At 36.4% G+C, this 19,233-nt stretch overlaps 1 protein-coding gene and 2 long non-coding RNA genes across 13 annotated transcripts in view; all 3 read left to right on the forward strand.

The window, feature by feature from the left end:
- Positions 1 to 19,233, forward strand: part of nhsl1b (NHS-like 1b) — a 165,736-nt gene that overhangs the window by 100,451 nt on the left and 46,052 nt on the right. The gene's annotated exons all lie outside the window — the stretch shown is intronic.
- Positions 5,512 to 6,355, forward strand: LOC147832246 (uncharacterized). Its single transcript, XR_015518547.1, has 3 exons — positions 5,512 to 5,651; positions 5,812 to 5,883; positions 6,004 to 6,355. It is a non-coding gene; the product is annotated as an uncharacterized LOC147832246 (long non-coding RNA).
- LOC141379303 (uncharacterized) lies at positions 14,453 to 17,791 on the forward strand. Its single transcript, XR_015518554.1, has 2 exons — positions 14,453 to 15,260; positions 16,180 to 17,791. It is a non-coding gene; the product is annotated as an uncharacterized LOC141379303 (long non-coding RNA).

Below are 19,233 nucleotides of genomic sequence, written 5' to 3' on the forward strand. Positions count from 1 at the left end.
GAAATGTAATTCATTGTTACTATTATTGTCATTTTCATCATCATTAATATTCTATGGCCTAATTATTAGACATTCATTTTGGAATTATTGCACACAAATATCAATGTCTTAAGCAGCATTAGTTAGATAGTTGTTTCTGGTTTTTGTCAGTCCTATTAATGTTGTTTTAAAATACAATAAATCCCTTAAAAAACAATTTGCAGCGGTGCTCATTCATTTTTGGTGGGTGCTCCTAAATTTTTTCTGGTGCTCCTAAAAATTTTTTGGTGCTCCTAAATATTTGAAGTTGGGAGCACCGGTGCTACCAAGTAAAAAAGTTAATTTCGAGCCCTGCTGTATTCAACTTTGGTGCACTGTTTACCATAATTATTCTTTACATTTTGTGATTTTTTTTATCAATAGTACTCAGCATTATCATACAGTAAACCAGAGTTAGCAGGTTGCACTGTGGGCCTATTTACACCTGGTATTAAGACTTAATACCATCACAAGTACCATTTAATCCTTTTTTACCCCACTTTTGACCACTTTCCTTTAATCAGGAATAAGATCAAATATAAGGACATCACAATTTTGTATATTTTTCCTTATTAAAACCAAACTTACGATTTCAAGTGGCAGAGTTTAAATCCCACCTGACTAACCAGCTTCCAAAACACAGCCCAAAATTTTTAACAGCTGTTTCAATTGCCAGAGAATGGGCAATATGCACATCTAGTATTTTTCAACCAGTGATGAACTTCCAGTGAAAGCTTTATGTGACAGTTTTCAATTTCATAAGGTTCCTTTTACAGTATTGACATTGAAATGTCATTCAAATATACTAAGTCACATAGACTTAAGCATCCCTCTGTTTGTTAAAGTGTAAAAAGAGATGAAAGACGGTTTGAACACAGGTGCCATCATTAACAGCAGGCTAGCTCAGAAATTCCATTGAAAATACTGGGGTAAAATTATTTCTATATTTTAAAGACATGACGTGAAATATATAATTTAATGCAGTGCTTCTTATTTGGTCTGAGGTCCACTTTATATTGTATCTTAGCCAGTTAGTGAAGATCAATGTTTTTTAAAGAAATTAGATCTTAAAAGCGGCAGTTTTGAATGGGACATACCTGCCAACATTTGGTGGAGGAGAATAGTTTGGCGGAGGAGAATGGTTTGGTGGAGGAGAACGGTTTGGTGGAGGAGAATGGTTAAAATTATAGGAGTTCTCCAGGAGAAATAACAAAACTGGAGGGTGGCGGGAGATGGGTCTGAAATACGGGAGACTGTCTGGAAAAACGGGAGTGTTGGCAGGTATGGGATGGGATGAGAATTAAACGGAAGCCCTAAAGCCTGATTTATACTTCTGCGTCAGGTGACCGGTGTAACCCACGGCGCATGCAACGCGCGTGGCTGTGCATTTATACTTCTGCACACTGTCTCTGTTGGTCTGCATTAACACTTCCGAAACGCTAGTTGGCAGTGAGGTGTAAATGTTCCTCTGTGTCGAGTTTCTTCTCTGCTTTTTTGCTTTTCCTGAACACTTCCGCGATGTACAAGTGGCTCAAACTCGCTCATTTTGAGGCAGGAACCGGCGGACGTGCAACAACTTTAACTAGGAGGTAAACACAAAACAAAACTTTCCACCCAGAGCTCATTCACGGGACTCCACACTTGTAAACAATCGCTCGCGCCATTCGCGCGGCTCTCGGTCCCGCCCAGACTCGTCAGCGCTACCAAGCCGACCAATCACAGAGCTTACGTTACGCGTCGTTGCGACGTGTAGTTACATTTTTTGAGGTGCACGTCAGTGACGGCGATGGCCACCGCGAAGGGCTATGCGTCAGCGCCGTAGCATACGCTGGCGTTTGACGCAGAAGTATAAATCAGCCTTAAGGCTGGTTGACTGAATTTAAAAGTCTGTGTGGCTATACTCCATTGGTAGTCTTAAGTAGCTGAATGAAAACATTAGCCACGTCAGCATCTACACTTCAAAAGCAATTTGATCAAATGTTTTCTTTTACTGAGTCAAGCCCAAGTGAGATCACATATTTTTGAATTTACCAATTCAGCTTTGTACTTTTTATTTTACCGAATGTTAAATAACTAGTGATTAAATAGTGACACAATTTTCATTTTTGGTGAACTGTCCATTTTAGGGTAAGATCTTTTGACTAAGCCAACATTTTACATAAAACCCAAGGAAAATCTTAGCAACATCTTTGCTACTGGCAAGCCACACTCCCTCACATCTGTGGTTGCTTTGATATGTCAGTTAATTCTAAATGTGTCTATTTATCACAGGCTATCAAGGCACACACACCGCAACTGTAATAGGCCCTGAATAACTATAAAGAGCGTCTTCATGTGGCTCTTTGAATTGTGCGTTAGCTAAGGCTGACAGGAGATCACTACATCTGTGTGTTAGAGATTTAAAATGGCTCACCCTGGCTCTGCATGAATCCTGTTACGCCAGTGCCTCTCCATCACAATGAGACTGGGTCTAATTGAGTCTTTTGGGCTTGTTTGGTTCTATTTGGGCGCTAATTGGGCCTCCTGTTCCATCATGGCAGCTGTAATTTAGTTTCGTTTGGCAGATTAATCGCTTTAGGGGATTGTGGGTTAAGACTATTTTTACTTAGAGCTGGACATCAGGTGTTTGCTGAGAAAAAAAGAAGGGGGAAGACCAAAGACAAATGATTGATTTAGGGTGAAGAGATGTGGTTTTCAGGCTTGGGAAAAATCAAGTTAAGAAAATCTTTTTTGAAATTTTTTTTTGATTAGTTATTAGTTTGATTGAGTTTCAGATTAGGGCTGTGCAATATGATGGTGTATTTTTTTTTAACAAAATAAATATTAAGTCTAATATTTCACATCATGTACTATCGTTTATTTTTTGTGGTGTCACAAAACACATTGGTTGCAGTAATACTTTTTCATACTTTATACAAGCACAATATTACACGCCATTACAGGGATGCAGACAGAAATGTTAATAACAGCATTAAAAGAACAATATATGTTTTTTCATTTTATTTAGAGATATGTTGGACCTGTGATCATTAGTTTTTTTATGTGTTTTAACTATAGTTAACTATTAATTAACCACTTAACTGTTAATTGACTGAATTTACAGAAATGGTTTTATAGGTCATATATATTGTTAACAGAATATGAGATGACTTATATCATGATTTTAATTTTTGTCATATTACCCAGCCCTGGTTCAGATAGAGTGCCTCCGTGAAGTGCATTTAAAAACTTGTTTACAGCCTGGTACAAAAGACGGTATTGGTGCATATAGCTATGATTACCCTTCATGACAACTGTGAGGGGATGAATTTTTTTATAACTCATTCTGTTTTTATTAAGTTACATTAAGTCTGCATAATTAAGGGCGGGGCCACTTGGGTGACCACTAGATCTTGCTGGTCGCCATCACTTCACTTCAGCTGATTCCGGCTGATTAGCCGCTGAACTCGGCATTTACATAATTTTTTTGTGTTGTTTTATGTGGATTTACACAGTCAATTGCCTTTTGGAATTATTTACTACAATTATCAAATAATATGCTATGCTGTGTGCACTTAATTCTGCACACAAACCATTCAAGTTGCCTTCATTTCCCAGCTGAGTGGAATTAAATACTTATATACCATATCGAGAAATGTATTTGTTTTATTTAGGATAATTTATCATTTATTATTATTTTTAGACTTGTAATGCACTCCAGAATTTGACAAAATTTTTTGCTGTAGGCCTTTAAAGCAGTCATCTGTTACGTTGTCATACAGTGTTATGCCTGGATTTTATAAATAGCCTTGCATTTACTAACACAGACTATATCTGAAGTGTTTGGAAGTAATTTGCATTTTCCTCCTTTGAAAAAACGTCATAAGAACAATGTTTAGTGGCTCAATGTATTTCAACAGTGTTTTTAAAAGACTAAACAACACTTTATTGATATAGTACACAACCAAGCACATATGGTCAGAACACAAACGAGTCACAGGTAATGAAGTATTAAGCATTTCTCTTTGCCCTTGTTTGATATTCTCTGGTCGGTGCGTTGACGCGTGAACAAAATGCCGACGGTTGGCCACACCTACTTGCAGCTTCATTTGCGCTCTTCGAAAACATATGGGTGATGTCACGGATTCTACGTCCATATCTTTTACAGTCTATGGTTAAAACTGACAGTTGGAGGGCCTTGGGTAATTGTTATCCTTAAAATCACGTTATCTAAGAATTTAATGTGAGCTAACAAAATCATATGGTTAGTTCTGATTTAATGTGTACTTTAAAATCCTTCAATGCACAGCAAGTTGTTGATTATCCTGCTCATTCAATGGTCATTTGCCAAGTTTTAGACTAGTTAAAACATGTTAAATCTTCCAGTCCCACTTTGATTGAGTCACAGACAGACAGAGAAGGAGTACACATGAGAGAAAGATTGTATTATGCATGTAAATGACACGGGCATATTTAATAGCTTTTAGTAACATGTGTTTTATAGTAACACCCACCTCTTCACTAATATTTTTGAGCATAATGGTGAATTGGTTGATCCCCATCATCAGCTCCCTTGCGAAACACGTAACGTTCTTCGAGGAATAAAATCTCAGACAACTTTCACTGTGTTACTACTAATATTTGAGAGAAGTGTGTTTATTTTTAAACTGTAATTAAATCTGGCTGGAGCTACCTGTGCATTAAATGAAGTCATTGATTGCATACCTTCCAATCAGAATCAAGAATTTTAGCTTCAACAAATTTTAATAAACACATTAAATCTTTTTTTCATGATTTTATTTGCATTTTCTTGCAAGCCAAGTGCTTCTTTCAGCAGTCAAAGTCTTGTTTATCCCTGAAGGGTTTTCTCCAAACATAAAAACACTGAATCGCGCTGCTGTATTCATCTATATATGTATCTTGTTTAAGTATTAAATCCTTTTCTATCACACTACATAGCAGTATGCTTCCTCACTGAACAGGGTGTCAGGTAATTGGGTTGCAGCTCATCTCTAAGCAGAAGCTCAGATTCAGAGAGGTCTGACAGGCGTCATGTGAATTGATCGGTTCCTCAGAGCCATTTGTCTTAAAGAGTAGTGCTAAATGACATTAGACCAAAGGTCAGCTGGGGTTAAAATGCTGTGATGGATTTCACCCAATGTTACAGTGTTTATTTTAGATAATTAATAGTGTGGATTCTAGACTTGCAATCATAGTCATGGAGAAACCTTTTTTGGCAGAGTTGTCCGAGTATCTGATTCACTTTTCCATTCTTCACTTTTCACTTTCTATCCAGCTTCAGGTCAGGTTGTGTTACAGTGAACAGTCTCCAGTTTATATATCATGTTGAAGACACACACACACACACACACACACACACACACACACTCACACACCCCGGTAACAGGATTTGAACACAGCAGGTGTTTGTGATCTCGATGTGAACAGGTGAATAAACAGCAGCTGACTTAGTTGAGCTCAGTCTTTAATTAAGTCTCATTAACTCTGATTGATACGTCTGCCGGTTGACACATTATTTCCCTGTAAAAGCGGTTTGGTTTTATTTACACTACAAAGAAATGTGATTTAAAGGGTCCTTAGATTTGTATGATGTGGAAAATGCTGACGGAATCAAGGAATCCAGTCGTAAAAATGTAATGTCTTTTTAATGTTCATTTAATATTTATTTTTGATATAAATACACGTATTGTACTTTGATATTGGACAAGTGTAATGAAAATTAATATTCAGAAATACTTTATACTTTATATTTAAAATTATTTTATTGTTAATTTAAACTTATCCTGTACACAGAGAAACCCACAGCGTCTTCATGACATCTCATCAAAATAAAAGTGTTGATGAAGTTGGGACAAAATAACTATAGTAAGACATTCTTCTCAAAGTAGTAACAATATTAATAAGCCTAAAGATAACATTCATTCATTCATTCATTTATTAATTTTCTTTTCAGCTTCATTCATTTTCTTTTCCTCTTGCTTTAAGGTGACAGCACTACCCACAGCGCCACCATGTCACCTTCTAATGATAACAGTTTTATTTAATCTTGAATAATTTTTTTAAAATCCTTCCAAGTTTATAAGAATAAAATATATCCAAATTTGAGAAAAAAACACATTTCATAGATATACATTTCATACAGTTTCATTTTATAAATATAATTGTTTCATGTTTGATGATTACAAAGGTAAGAATTTTGGTTGCTGTTGTTGTTATCGTAATTCCCTCTCCATGTATAAAGTTTATGACCAGTCCTACAAGATCTGAAATTATCCTATTGCCAATCATTAATACAACTTTATAGGCCAATCATGTCCAATTTTAAACTCAGAAACTGTAATTCCAATAAACACAAAGGCAGCATCAAATCAGTTTGTTCAGACCAATGGTTCAGACAGTGCAGACCAAATGTGATTAATCGGTTTCTGTCATCTGTAACATACAATCACAGATCGACTTACGCATTTTGGACATAACATGATCAATCAATAAACGTTGTATAAAAGCTTGATCTGAAAAAACGTTTGTTTTTGAATTGTAGTTTATGGCTGATTGATTGTGAATCTAATATGGTTTATGGTGGTCTCTCTGAATCATTAAGCTCTGAACTGAGTTTTGGCCCTGAAGAATTGAGATGAGAGGCTTCCACTCCATTAGCAGCTGGAGTCAGACCTATATGATTCCACAGAGACTTTTTATAAATTAGTGAAGATGTGAGGAGAAGAATTGAGACTGTGAGTGTTAAATGTGCTTGAGTTTTGTGATGTTAAGGACCAATGGCCAATGCTGCTTGGTCAGCACAAATACACTAGTGTTCTGCTCTGATTTGCTGAACATCAAATGAACATAAATGAACTTTATGACATCCAGTAGTGAGATGGCCAGTTGTGTTAAAAACATATTGTAACCACTAGATGGCGCTGATGGAACACTGTTTTACAGCCACAATTGAGATGAGTCTTCTTGACAATTATGTTGTTTGTAAAAACTGAAAATAATTGTGTATATTATTTTAAATATTATTTTCAAGCTACTTTATTTTTGTTTCGTTTTAGTACTTCTGCTTATTTCAGTTCATTTCCAAAGTGGCATTTCTAATTTGTGTGTGTGTGTTTTTTAAGTTGAAGCGTTTATATATAGTTCAAGTTATTTAGTTATTCAATAGCAATGGTTGTATTATATGTAGTTTACTGCTGGATTTTCACTGTTTTCAATTGTTGTGTTTGAATTCCTGTGCTACATGCATGTACTAATTCAATGACGACCGTAATTACTGTGTTTTAGTATGTTCTGTAGATGTGCAGGTGTGTGTGCTGTAGTATAAATACTTTCACTTACTTATTCTGCCATGTTACTTCATCCTTTGACATATATGTTCATTGACCTATGATAGGCTAATAACAATTAAAATGTAAATGGCTGATCCTATGTTCTCCTGATTTTGCCACACCAGCCTCAAAATGATTTTCATAATGCAAACGGTTTTTAAGGCAATTGAACATTAGTGATAAGTCTTTCTGTCTCAAATTTGCATTTGTGTTGCAAACATTTACACCTTTTTGGATGCCAGAAATGTCTTTTATCGTTAAATTGAAATATGTTGGCCCTGTCAAAGGTAATCCCAGAGGTGTTTTAAAGTTCAATATTTGATCAGTGAATTACCCAGACTCCTTTGGGAATCCTCGAGGAAGGAGAGGCAGGTTATCAAAGTGGTCTTAGGATCTATAAGAAATGAACTCTGTTTTTTCATCTCTGGTGCTTCATCATATTGATAGGACACAAGAGACAGAGGAGGAGGGGGAGATTTGAGTGATTTTGAACCCCTGCTTCCATCTTTCCTTGCATAATTCAGAGACAGCGGACGGGTTTGTGGCATAGGATTACAGAATATACAAACCCCTTCACACAGCCCCTCACACTTGAGCTGCACTTGTGAGTCTATTTGCCACTTAAGAAAATGAGTCTCTCCAAATGCAGGTGTCCTCAGAGATGCCTATTTGAATATTTTCACTGCTGGCATAATGGTGGATAATTAAGCGCCATGTTTTAATGTGGGATGAATATCTATGGCAAATGTTGTAGCTGTCACGTGTATATTACTTATTAAAAGCCTGTTCATTTGCTCATCTGTATGCTCATGCTTCTATCTTTGTGGCCCAAAGTGGTTTATTAACTATCTTCATCATTCAAAAATTAGTTGTCACTTGTTGAGGCGATACTATGTAGAAAAGTTTTTTTTTCTTTGCAAAATTACCAAGGTATTTCGTCAGAAATGCGTCATTCATCATAAATAGTCTAATGATGATAACATAAAGAAAGAAAAGAGCAAAAAATTGAAGGTTAAACACAGCAAGTCGTGTGAAAACCCATGCTTTGATTTACTTTACTTGTTCTGCTCTTCTTTATTCTCATTCTTCATGTGTTTTTTTAGCTAGAACTTTCATGTTCATATCAGGACTCTGTGTAGGCCATTTCATTATTTCAAGACTTTTAGGTTCATGGAATAGCTTTGTAGGTTTTGCAGTTGTATTCTCTTAAACCCTGTTTAGTCTTGAACTGGTGAGCAATTTCAACTGCAGTATTGAGCTGATCGGCCATTGAGATTGATCACATTGTCTTTAATGCATGACCAGCCTTTTCAGTGGACTTTGTTCACCCAAAAATAAAAATCTTTTACATTTTTTTCTCACCCTTAGGTGGCTCTAGACCTTTATGTGTTTTTTACTCTGTCGAATACGAAAGAAAATATTTTAATTAAAGTTGAAAACTTGTGTTTTCAAATGCTATGAAAGTCAATGGTTACAGGTTTCAGCTTTCTTCAAAATGTATTTCTTTTGTTTATACAAAAGAAAGAAAGTCAAACAGGTTTTCAACAACTGAAGGGTGAGTAAATGATGACTGAATTTTCAGTTTTGGGTAAACAATCCGTTTAAAGGATTTTTAGATTATATTTGGACCAACTTCTCTTGTGATGACTGAAACGACCGTTTGAATCTTGTCTCCTAGTTAAACAGGGTTGTCAGATACAATTTAACTTCAGAATATATGTAACATTAATATGTAACATTAATATATGTAACATTAACATGTTACATATCTAGAATTTCTCTAATTTTGATTTTCGCTGTAAATAAATAGATCTGTCTCTGTCTATGGATGTATATTTGTCTGTGCATTCAAGATATGTGCTCAGTATCACTGATTTCTCGTTAATGACAAAAGGGATAGACTGATGTCCCATTGGTACATCCTGGCATCATCACATCCCGTTTCCACAGCAACAATGACTCCATTTTCTCCCTGTGGCTGAAGTCTCAGTGGAAATCTGACTAAAATGGTGTTGGAAATCTAGCACATGGTTGCGTTTGACTAATTGGCTTCTTTTTCTCACAGTTTGTTAGGTTTGACAAAGTTTTTGTGTTGGAAGTGTCCTATAAAGAGCTCTTCAATTTCCCAGTTTCGTCATAGATAAAGTTTAAACACCGGATGCAGACTATAACTTAATTGTGCTCCATTTCTCTCTATAGAGCACCGATTCCTGTCTATAGTGGCAAAAATGGGTCAGTTTGCTCCAGCACATTGGAATCAGACCTATTTACCCTCTTTGACTCGAGATCTCCCATCACCATGATTACGAGCTATATGGGCAAATTAGCCACATGCTGCTTATCATCTCCTAATATGGCCTACATCCAGCAGCTCATAGATTGCATTTGACACTCTTCGATTTAGTCTGACTCTTTTGGGGTCACTGTTGATTGGTTGAGCCACGCTTGCTGGGTTGGATAAGGCATGGCCTTAGTGGAGCGAAGATGGTTCAATTCTTCTCCATTTCATTAATGCACACATTCTGTGCATCTTAATAGTACAATCTGATGATCCAATAATATGATGAGGCTATTTATTATTGACTTACTTTAAACTTCAAATGAATGAACATTGTGGAAGTTTGTTTCTGCTACACAATACAATTAAAAATGTAAAGATTAACCTTTTATTTCTTAATTCTGATTTTATTTTAAAAGCAATTTTTTTCTGACCAATCAGACTTCTATTTTTTATTTGTGATGTAACCCACCAGTCCCACTGCACCCAAACCTGTCTGAGCTGGTATCGAATCAGCGATTCTGTGGCCGGGAGTTGGTTGCTTTAACAAGGAGGCTAAAGACCATGGCCCTAGCATCTGTTGCTAGTGCACATTTTAAGTCAGAGGGGTGAAGTTTACCTGCATAGCACTTTGCTAGCTGTCCTCCATTACACTCACCCCCCAAACTTCACACCCATCCCCGACGAGCCTCCACGTGTAACCCACCGGTCCAACTGCACCTCACCAAGTGTGAGCTGGGACCAAACCAGTGATTCTATGCATGGGTGTTGGTTGCTCTAACAAGAAGGCTAAAGACCATGGCACTAACGTCTGTTGCTAATGCACCTTTTGAGGTTAGAGGAGTTAAGGGTTTACCTGCATACCACTTTATAGGGTTGCTCGATTATGGGGAAAAGTCATAATCACGATTATTTTGGTCATAATTGTAATCACGATTATTCAAAACGATTATCAGTTGAAGTCAAAATTATTCACCCTTCTGTGATTTTTTTTTTTTACACATAAATATTTCTCAAATTATGTTTAACGGAGGAATTTTAAACATAATTTCTTATATTTTTCTTCTGGAAAAAGTCTTATTTGTTTTATTTTGGCTAGAATAAAAGCAGATTTAAATATTCTGAAACCTATTTTAATAGCTCAATATTATTAGCCCCTTTAAGAAATATATATTTTTGATTGTCTGCAGAAGAAACTACTGTTATACAATGACTTAATTACACTAATTAGGCCTTTGAATAGTACTTTAAGCTAAATACTAGCATCTTGGAGAATATCTAATAAAATATAATGCATCATAGCAAAGATAAAAGAATTGAGTTATTAAATCTGTAATGTTTAAACTGTGCTTTAAGCATCTTCACTGTAAGAAAAAAACTTGAGCTACAAAAAGTCTTCAGTCAAGAGCAGTGAGGGATTTTCTCCTTTTGTTGTTTGATCAATAATAAAAACAGACAGCAGCAGGGATATTGCGCGCTGTTACTTTAAGAATAGTGCCGCTCTGATATGGTTTCTCTTTCACATGTCTTTTGATTCTAAACTTGTTTGTTTATTACACAAATGAGGGTTAATATGAATAATCACTAAACATCGCACTCTGACATGTGCATGTATTTGACCATTAAAGCGTTCACATTAAGATTAGATGTGTTCTGTGCTCTGCTCCTCTCCGAGCCTGTCCAAGGCTAAGCGCGGTGCGCACACACAGAGAGCATGTGCTTTTTCGCGCTTTTAAAATTATAAATGATGCACATCCCGTGCTGCAAAAGTTACATTACAGTACATGCTTTTAGTCATTTTCACGTGGAACTGAGCTTTGCAGAGCAACAAATGTGTACAACTGGAAAGGGGGCGGTATATGATGGAATAATTGTTCATCTCGATTAATGTTTTTCCATTATCGTTAGAAGCCAAAATCGAAATCGAAACCAGATTTCCGATTGATTGCACAGCCCTACCACTTTACTAGCTGGCCTCCATTACAGTGACTTATGGCAATTGTCTTAACTCGTGATTGCAAATTTATATCTCTCAGTTCTGTGGAAAATATGAAAATATGAGAAATAAACTTGAGAAAAAAATGTGATTTAAATTCAGTTTGAAATGAAAAAAGTGAGATTTTGTGAGATGCAATGTTGCGATTTAGATTTTGTTCTTAATATATGTTTTTTTTACTAATCTTAGGAAACAGTCAACCATCAAACATTGTTATTTTAAATAATCACAATATTATAGTTTTACTATATTTATAATACATTTAATGCAGTTTTAGACTTTTAAGTAATAATGTACAAGTATGAGCAACTCCTTTTTGTTTAGTAGTGCATCACATTTGACCACTAGTGGATTACTGTATATTTTGTTTTGTAGTTCTTTTGCATCAGTGCTAATAGGCATAAATATTTCTGTGCAATGAAATGTGAAGTAATTAATAAGCCTAATTAGTACAGTTAACATGTACAGTTTGATTGATGGCTACTGTAAAATTCAGGTCACAACCTGCCAGACATCTTTATCAAAGGCACTTTAATCTCAAATAATTGTCTTGATGTTGTTCATTTTATTGAATTTGTCAAGTAAATCAAAGCATGTGCATTTGCTGTGCAGTCTTTGTCTAAAAAATTAGCATAAACAGGACTAGACAGCTTGTCCACTGTGATGAATTCAATGAGCTGCATTAGAGGCTGATCATGTGATCAGGCAGGCACACAGTCTTTAAAAGATTGTATTGGCATATTATCCCCATGACCTTTAATAGCCAGCATGAGCACCTTCTGCATTTAATGCACAAAGGGCTTGAGACAAAGACTGCTGTCGATAACTTGTCCTGTCGCTTAAATCCACATTGCAAGAACATTTAGTAAGCTTAGAGGTGTGTGTTTTCATCATGTATAAAATACCAGTGAATTTTGGGCTTGTGGTGATATTTGTTTTGGTCCCCAATAAGGAAAATGGCTCAAATGATCAAGAATCAAGTATTTTTAAAACGTAAAAGTGCCAAATGGGTTTTGTGAGGGTTGGATTTGGGTTTAGGGTTGGGGTAGGACGTAGTATGCAGTCTGTACAGTAAAAAGTCATTATGTCCCCATAAAAATAGCTGTACAAGTGTGTGTGTGTGTGTACTGGTTTTGGAGGTTTACAAGGACATAAATTTGTATAATGACATGGATAGGATCTAGATATTACTATATTGAGCTGGTTTATGTGAATTATCACAGGTTTTCTGGTGGCAAGGTGGCTTAATGGTTGGCTCACAGCAAGAAAGTCTCTAGTTTGAGTCCCGGTAGGCTAGTTGGCATTTCTGTGTGGAGTTTGCATGTTCTCCCCGTGTTTGTGTGGGTTTCTCTGAGTGCTACTCTTTCCCCCACAGTCCAAAAGACATGCAAGTGAATTGGGTAAACAAGTGTTTCCCATTACTGAGTTGCGCCTGGAAGGGCATCCACTGCATAAAACATATACCGGAATAGTTGTCGGTTCATTCCGCTATGTCAACCTAATTATATAATTCTGTTTTTACAGTATAAGATACAATATTTCTATGGAGAGAACTCCAAAACTAACTGTGCGTGCGTGCGTGCGTGCGTGCGTGCGTGCGTGCGTGCGTGTGTGCGTGCGTGCGTGTGTGTGTGTGTGTGTATGTGAGAGAGAGAGAGAGAGAGAGAGAGAGAGAGAGAGAGAGGTTCTCTTGTTTCCATGCTTTCTACCTTCTAAATCTCTGTGCATTGGGGGAACGGAGAGTTTGTGTGTTTTGGCAGGTCATCGCAATGGAACATCTTCAGCTGATGAGGTGTCATGAGACTGGTGCTCAAACTCAAGCTTTCCTCTAGTAATGGCTCCCCTCAGACAGCTGCTGTACATGAGCTGCAGGCAGATGCACAAATGCAAAACACAGTCATACATTTGGCAGATATCTTAAAGTGTGCATTCAAACTATGCCTTTTTTTCACATGTGGTTCCACGGTGTCAATCCAGTTCTAAAAAGGGTCAAACCAGTTCATGCACTACCAGTACTAAAACTCACAGAAGTAATACACAAAATAGAGAATTTATTCACGGAAATCTGTGTATTTATGTTATGATACTGTTTGTAAAGTTCTTTTAATTATATTTATTTATTTAATATAAATATATATATATTTACATAAGTTTAAAAATTTATTACAAATACAGTTAAAGTCTGAATTATTAGACTGTTTATTTTTCCCCCAATTTCTGTTTAACAGAGATTTTTTCAACCCAATTTTATACATAATAGTTTTAATAAATCATCTCTAATAACTGATTTATTTTATCTTTGCCATGATGACAGTAAATAACATTTGACTAGATATTTTTCAAGACACTTCTATACAGCTTAAAGTGACATTTAAAGGCTTAACTAAATTAATTAGGTTAACTAGGCTGGTTAGAGTAATTAGGCAAGTTATTTTAAACCGATGGTTTGTTTTGTAGACTATTGGAAGAAAATATAGCTTAAAGGTGCTAATAATATTGACCTTAAAATGTTTTTTAAAAAATTCAAAACTGCTTTTATTCCAGCTGAAATAAAACACATAAGACTTTCTCATACTGTGGAAATTTTCTTGCTCTGTTAAACATCATTTGGGAAATATTTAAAAAAAGAAAAAAAAATCAAACGGGGGATAATAAATCTGACTATATATATAAAAACATGTTTGTGATTTGGTGAATCACATTTTGAATTGTTTGTGAATCACATTGTATGTGATTTGAATATGCAAATTAAATATATATATATATATATATATATATATATATATATATATATATATATATATATATATATATATATATATAGTTTGTATGTGTTATATGTGTCAAATTATTTACCTTTAATAGAGCTGAAACAGAAAGGCACAGTCCACTTTATCCAGGCCTTAAATCTCCATGCAAAACAAACAGAATTACCGCTCTCATCATGTCTGAACAAAACCGCCTCAGTGTCCAAATAAACGGCTCTAACGGCTTTAACTCCTCAGAGACAAACTTGCTGAAAAGACTTTATATGTGAGAGGGACACATTAACAACTGTCCGCCTGGTGTCCTGTAGAAAATACTACTTGCTGGCCTTTACACGCCTGTTTGTCTTCAGAAAACAGACTGTCATTGCCTTTATTTATAACCAGCTGGGGTGGCTGTTCTGCTTTAGAAAAAGAAAACAGGAATGCCCAGACATGACTGTTCCTGGGGTGCAAGAAGCTAAAGACATAACAGTAGTTGGGAAAATCCTCCAAATAATAAATTTGGTTGTTTTGTTGACTTGTTAATTATAAGTAGTTAATACATAAATCAAAATAAACACAGTGCCAATATTGCTCTCAAAGAAAAACTTTCTGCGGTGGGAAGAAACCCCAAAGTACAGGATCAGCACTGTAAACATTGCATTATGCTGTGGACTACAAACCTCTAGCTGTTGACACAATTTCAAAATGCAGAAATGGTGTGAACATCACTTTAATATCATTCAGTTAAGTTTAATTTAAACAATTCAAAGCATATTAGGCATCGAACAAATTCACAATCTCTTTAAGAGTAATACGCTTAAGTGTCTTCATAGGCTTCAGTTCATGGCACCAGGTAAACACCGGGGTGACACTTCCTTGCTTCAGCCCATGTAACTTGGTGAGCGAGAAAACAGTGCAGTCCTCTGTAGCACACCTTCGTGTTGTCTGTAATAGTGTTTTCCCGGTACTGAAGTTTTAAAACGTCCATTTCCCGCTAACATTTAGGCGCCGCTGAGCACGTTCTTAAACTGTGCTGATTTTAAAGCCGCGAACATCAGTCGAGTCATCAGTGGATCACTCGTATGTGTTTGCACTCGGTAAACATCAGTGAAGTGTGGTTAACTGATGACTTTTACGGCCAATCACATTCATTTCTGTTGAGCACTGGTGAGCACTAAAGCAAATCAGTGCTGTTTAAGAACGCGCTCAACCGTGCTTAAAATGTTAGCGGGAAATGGGAAATTTTTTTAATTCAGTCCCGAAATTCAGCCTAATATAGCGGCAAATCAGTTCATTAACTTGGGTTTCAAAATGGCATCTAAAACGTGTGTTTGGGAAAGAAAATGTTAGCTAACTAGCTGAAAATGAGGTCCGATATACCTTTTTATTTTCATTATCCATTCCGAACAGAACTTTGGGTCACTCAGAAGGTGGTGAAATTATAAATTTGTGTCACTTTCTCTTTGCTGATAGGATATACAGCTAGGTACACAATGTTTCTGTGTAACTCCAGGTGATACTTCCGGGTTTTTTTCCCACCGCAGCCTTGATTTTGCTTTTAAAATGGTGGCCGCGTGACATCATTCTATATATATATATATATATATATATATATATATATATATATATATATATATATATATATATATATATATATATATATATATATATATATATGTGTAATTTATAATCAATTATGATAGGGTTTTGATCATTTTATAGAAACAGCTAGTAATTCATATATGGTCTTTCGTCAGAGAAACATTTGTGGAGCTGCAAGAAAATTTGCACTTTGACCTAATTTCTCAGAAAACTTTCCGCTCTTCAACTATTGATATGAAGGAATTTTCCGTCATTCATAAATCAGCATTAACAGTAATTATTTCCTGTTCTGTCTGATCTTTCCGCTTTTTATTGCATCTCTCTTTCATGCTCAGCTTTTCGTTGTGTTCTCACCAAGGTGTGGCTTCTGAACAACTCTACTTCAAAGGGAGTCATTTTTCTTTCTTTTTTTCTGCCATCTCTGCTTTTCCTCCCTGCTTTATCTTCAGAACTTTATTCGTCTCATCAGATCTGATGGTGTTTATAGTCTCTTGAAGGTTCTCCTCCCTCAGTGAGCTTATGCTTTATTCACTCTAGCATTAACCATCAAACATTCACATCGACGATACAATAGCAGGGAATGCCTTCACTGAGAGGCCCAAGCCTATTATTCAACACAATGCCTGACCTTTCATACGCACACACACTCATGCAGACACGCTACGGCTAGACTTGCCTTGAGTCTCCTTTTCAGGACAGAGCACAATAAAGCACAACTCCTGCATGGACCAACAAACTCGAGGAGACACCAGAGTGGTGTTGTTCTGTCCTCCCGGAAGCCCATTCCTCAGTTAACTAGTGTTATCTGCAAATCAAACAGAATGCTAATAAGCCTTTGGCTGATTTCTAACACTTTTCAGGCCTGCAGCTTTTTATTGTCTTTCTTTCAGAAGCGAGTAGCTGATGTTTGTGTTTATGCAGATTTCTCTTGTCTCATGTGTGGCAGTAGACGGTTGATAAGTGTTTTACAGCTACTGTGTCTCATAGTGAGGAATTGAGTGATTTGTTATGGGTAAATACAAAGTCTTTGAGCTCTAAAAGTGTGTGTGTGTGTGTGTGTGTGTGTGTGTGTGTGTGTGTGTGTGTGTGTGTGTGTGTGTGTGTGTGCGCGCACCAACAATAGATTCCTCCTGACTCATGATCATGACCTCATCAGTTCCACATTAGGTTTCTTTTTATACTTTTTAATGCTTAATTCTGATTGGATGATGGTCTTTTCAAGACATTCTGTTATTTTTAGGAACCTTCACATTACTTCACCAAATGATTTATGGTGTTTTTGGCTTTCACGTTGGACGACCTTTTTCATAGTTTCTAAAACAACTAGCATAATTTCCTGCTTTTGGCTGTGTTTGCACTTTAGGAACAAGCAATGATTATAGCTATTTGGCTTTTGGGAGTACTAAATGGGAGTGCCGTTTACGCTAATGCGTTTGGAGCTTTTACAAACTATTTTGGAGTGTTTCGAAAATGGTTTTCGAAAAAGGCTCGTTCTGATTACGTATCCCTTTATACATTTTTGGAGAAAGCAAAATCATTTGAGTTTTTTTGCAGTTTTTGTTTTTGCGAATCCGCCAGAGGCCGCTGTGTACGTTTTTTTAAGATCTCAAATGTCTCACACGAGTGCCATTCGTGCCTGCTGTTCTTGCGTAAATCCACCAGAGGCCGCTGTTGACTGACTGATTTACTGACTGACCAATCCCTCTCCCTTCTCTAAACCCAACCAATAGTGTTTTAAAAAGCCCCGATTGACCTGCCCACCCCTACCCTAAACTCAACTGCAATGTTTTAAAAATCAACAAAGAAAAAAGGAAGAAGAGAAAGAAAACAGATTTTTAACACGTTTTCAGATTTTTCCACATTCTCACCCTGTTATTTACTTGTTTATTTTATTTTTAGCTTTTGTTTTTGTCTTACCTGCTTTCTAGAACTGTTCGTCTCTGTACTCCAACCCCTTTGTCACGGTCAGATCTGCTCTGTGTCTCAAGTCTGTCAACGTACATGTCGAGCTACCGAACAAACTGGTAACAGTAGAAAATCCAGTAAGGTAAAGCCGGAGGTAAGCGGTCAGCTGGGAAGCAAGAAAAGGAATGACGGTCATCCTGCCCTTTAGCATTCGTTTTAAAGACAAAATTCAGCCATACGTAGCTCTGGCTACAAAATTCACGTTCTCTAGAACCCTATTTAGGGCTACGTTTGCAGAATATGTTGCAAAAATGCCATTTTAATTTGGAGATGCTAGTGTTCTGTTTCAGTGTAGATGGACTAAAACACAGGGGTGTTTCAGTAAAGGCAGCTATCCACAATCACTCTCTTACTGGTCATCTAGAGTATTGCGTATCATTCCCTGATTTGTCAAGCCTATCTCATGTGACCATCACACAAGTGATAGCCTACAATTATGGATGCCAGCAAAATGTGCCCATTTTTAGTCAGCGTAAATAGTCATCTATCATGTGTTTTTTAGGCTGTATAGTGTGGATGGAGATTGTTTTTCGTAAATGCAATCAAAACGCTAGTCTGGCCGAGAAGCATTTTCATTCTGAAACATTCATTTTAAAATGAAACACACTAGTCTATATAAAACCTAATTTAGCTCATATTTTAGAGTTCATTATGTAGGGACTCTAACCAAACCAAACACAATACGAACTACAGTGATGTGAGTGTATGTGGAGTGAGCGAATACATGGCACACAAAATGCTGGCAGGGTATTGTAAAGTGTAACAAGACAAACGTTTAGAAAGTGAATGTCAGTGGCATTTACTAGACAATTCAGTTGCACCCAGACACCTGCGAGCACACACACACACACACACACACACACACACACACACACACACATACACATACTCTCTTTCTAGCTCTCTAATATCTGCAAGTTTGTGTATCAGTGGCTTTTTCCTCTAAAGAACATTCATAATTAATTTTGGGATGACATGCACAAAGAAATAGTCTTACATACTAAAGTATTTTAGCCACAAAAACTTGTCTTATGTCTTAAAATACAACAGCATTTTAGGGTGTGATATCACAGTGTGAGTAATTGATAATGATTGATCGTATGCAAGGTAATTTATAATGATTCAACAGAATGTTTATGAATGAATGTACACTGGTAGTAGCTATTAAGGAATAAAAAATGCAATGTATAATTGTAAAATAGTAATAAAGAGAAAAAGGAGATTAATGAATATTTGGTTAATCTAGAGGTGAGATTATACACAGGCAGCTATTAAATGCTGTCTTTCTATTGAGGT

The sequence above is a fragment of the Danio rerio genome, chromosome 20 (genome assembly GCF_052040795.2).
Source record: "Danio rerio strain M-AB ecotype USA chromosome 20, GRCz13ab, whole genome shotgun sequence".
NCBI classification, from domain to species: Eukaryota; Metazoa; Chordata; class Actinopteri; order Cypriniformes; family Danionidae; genus Danio; species Danio rerio.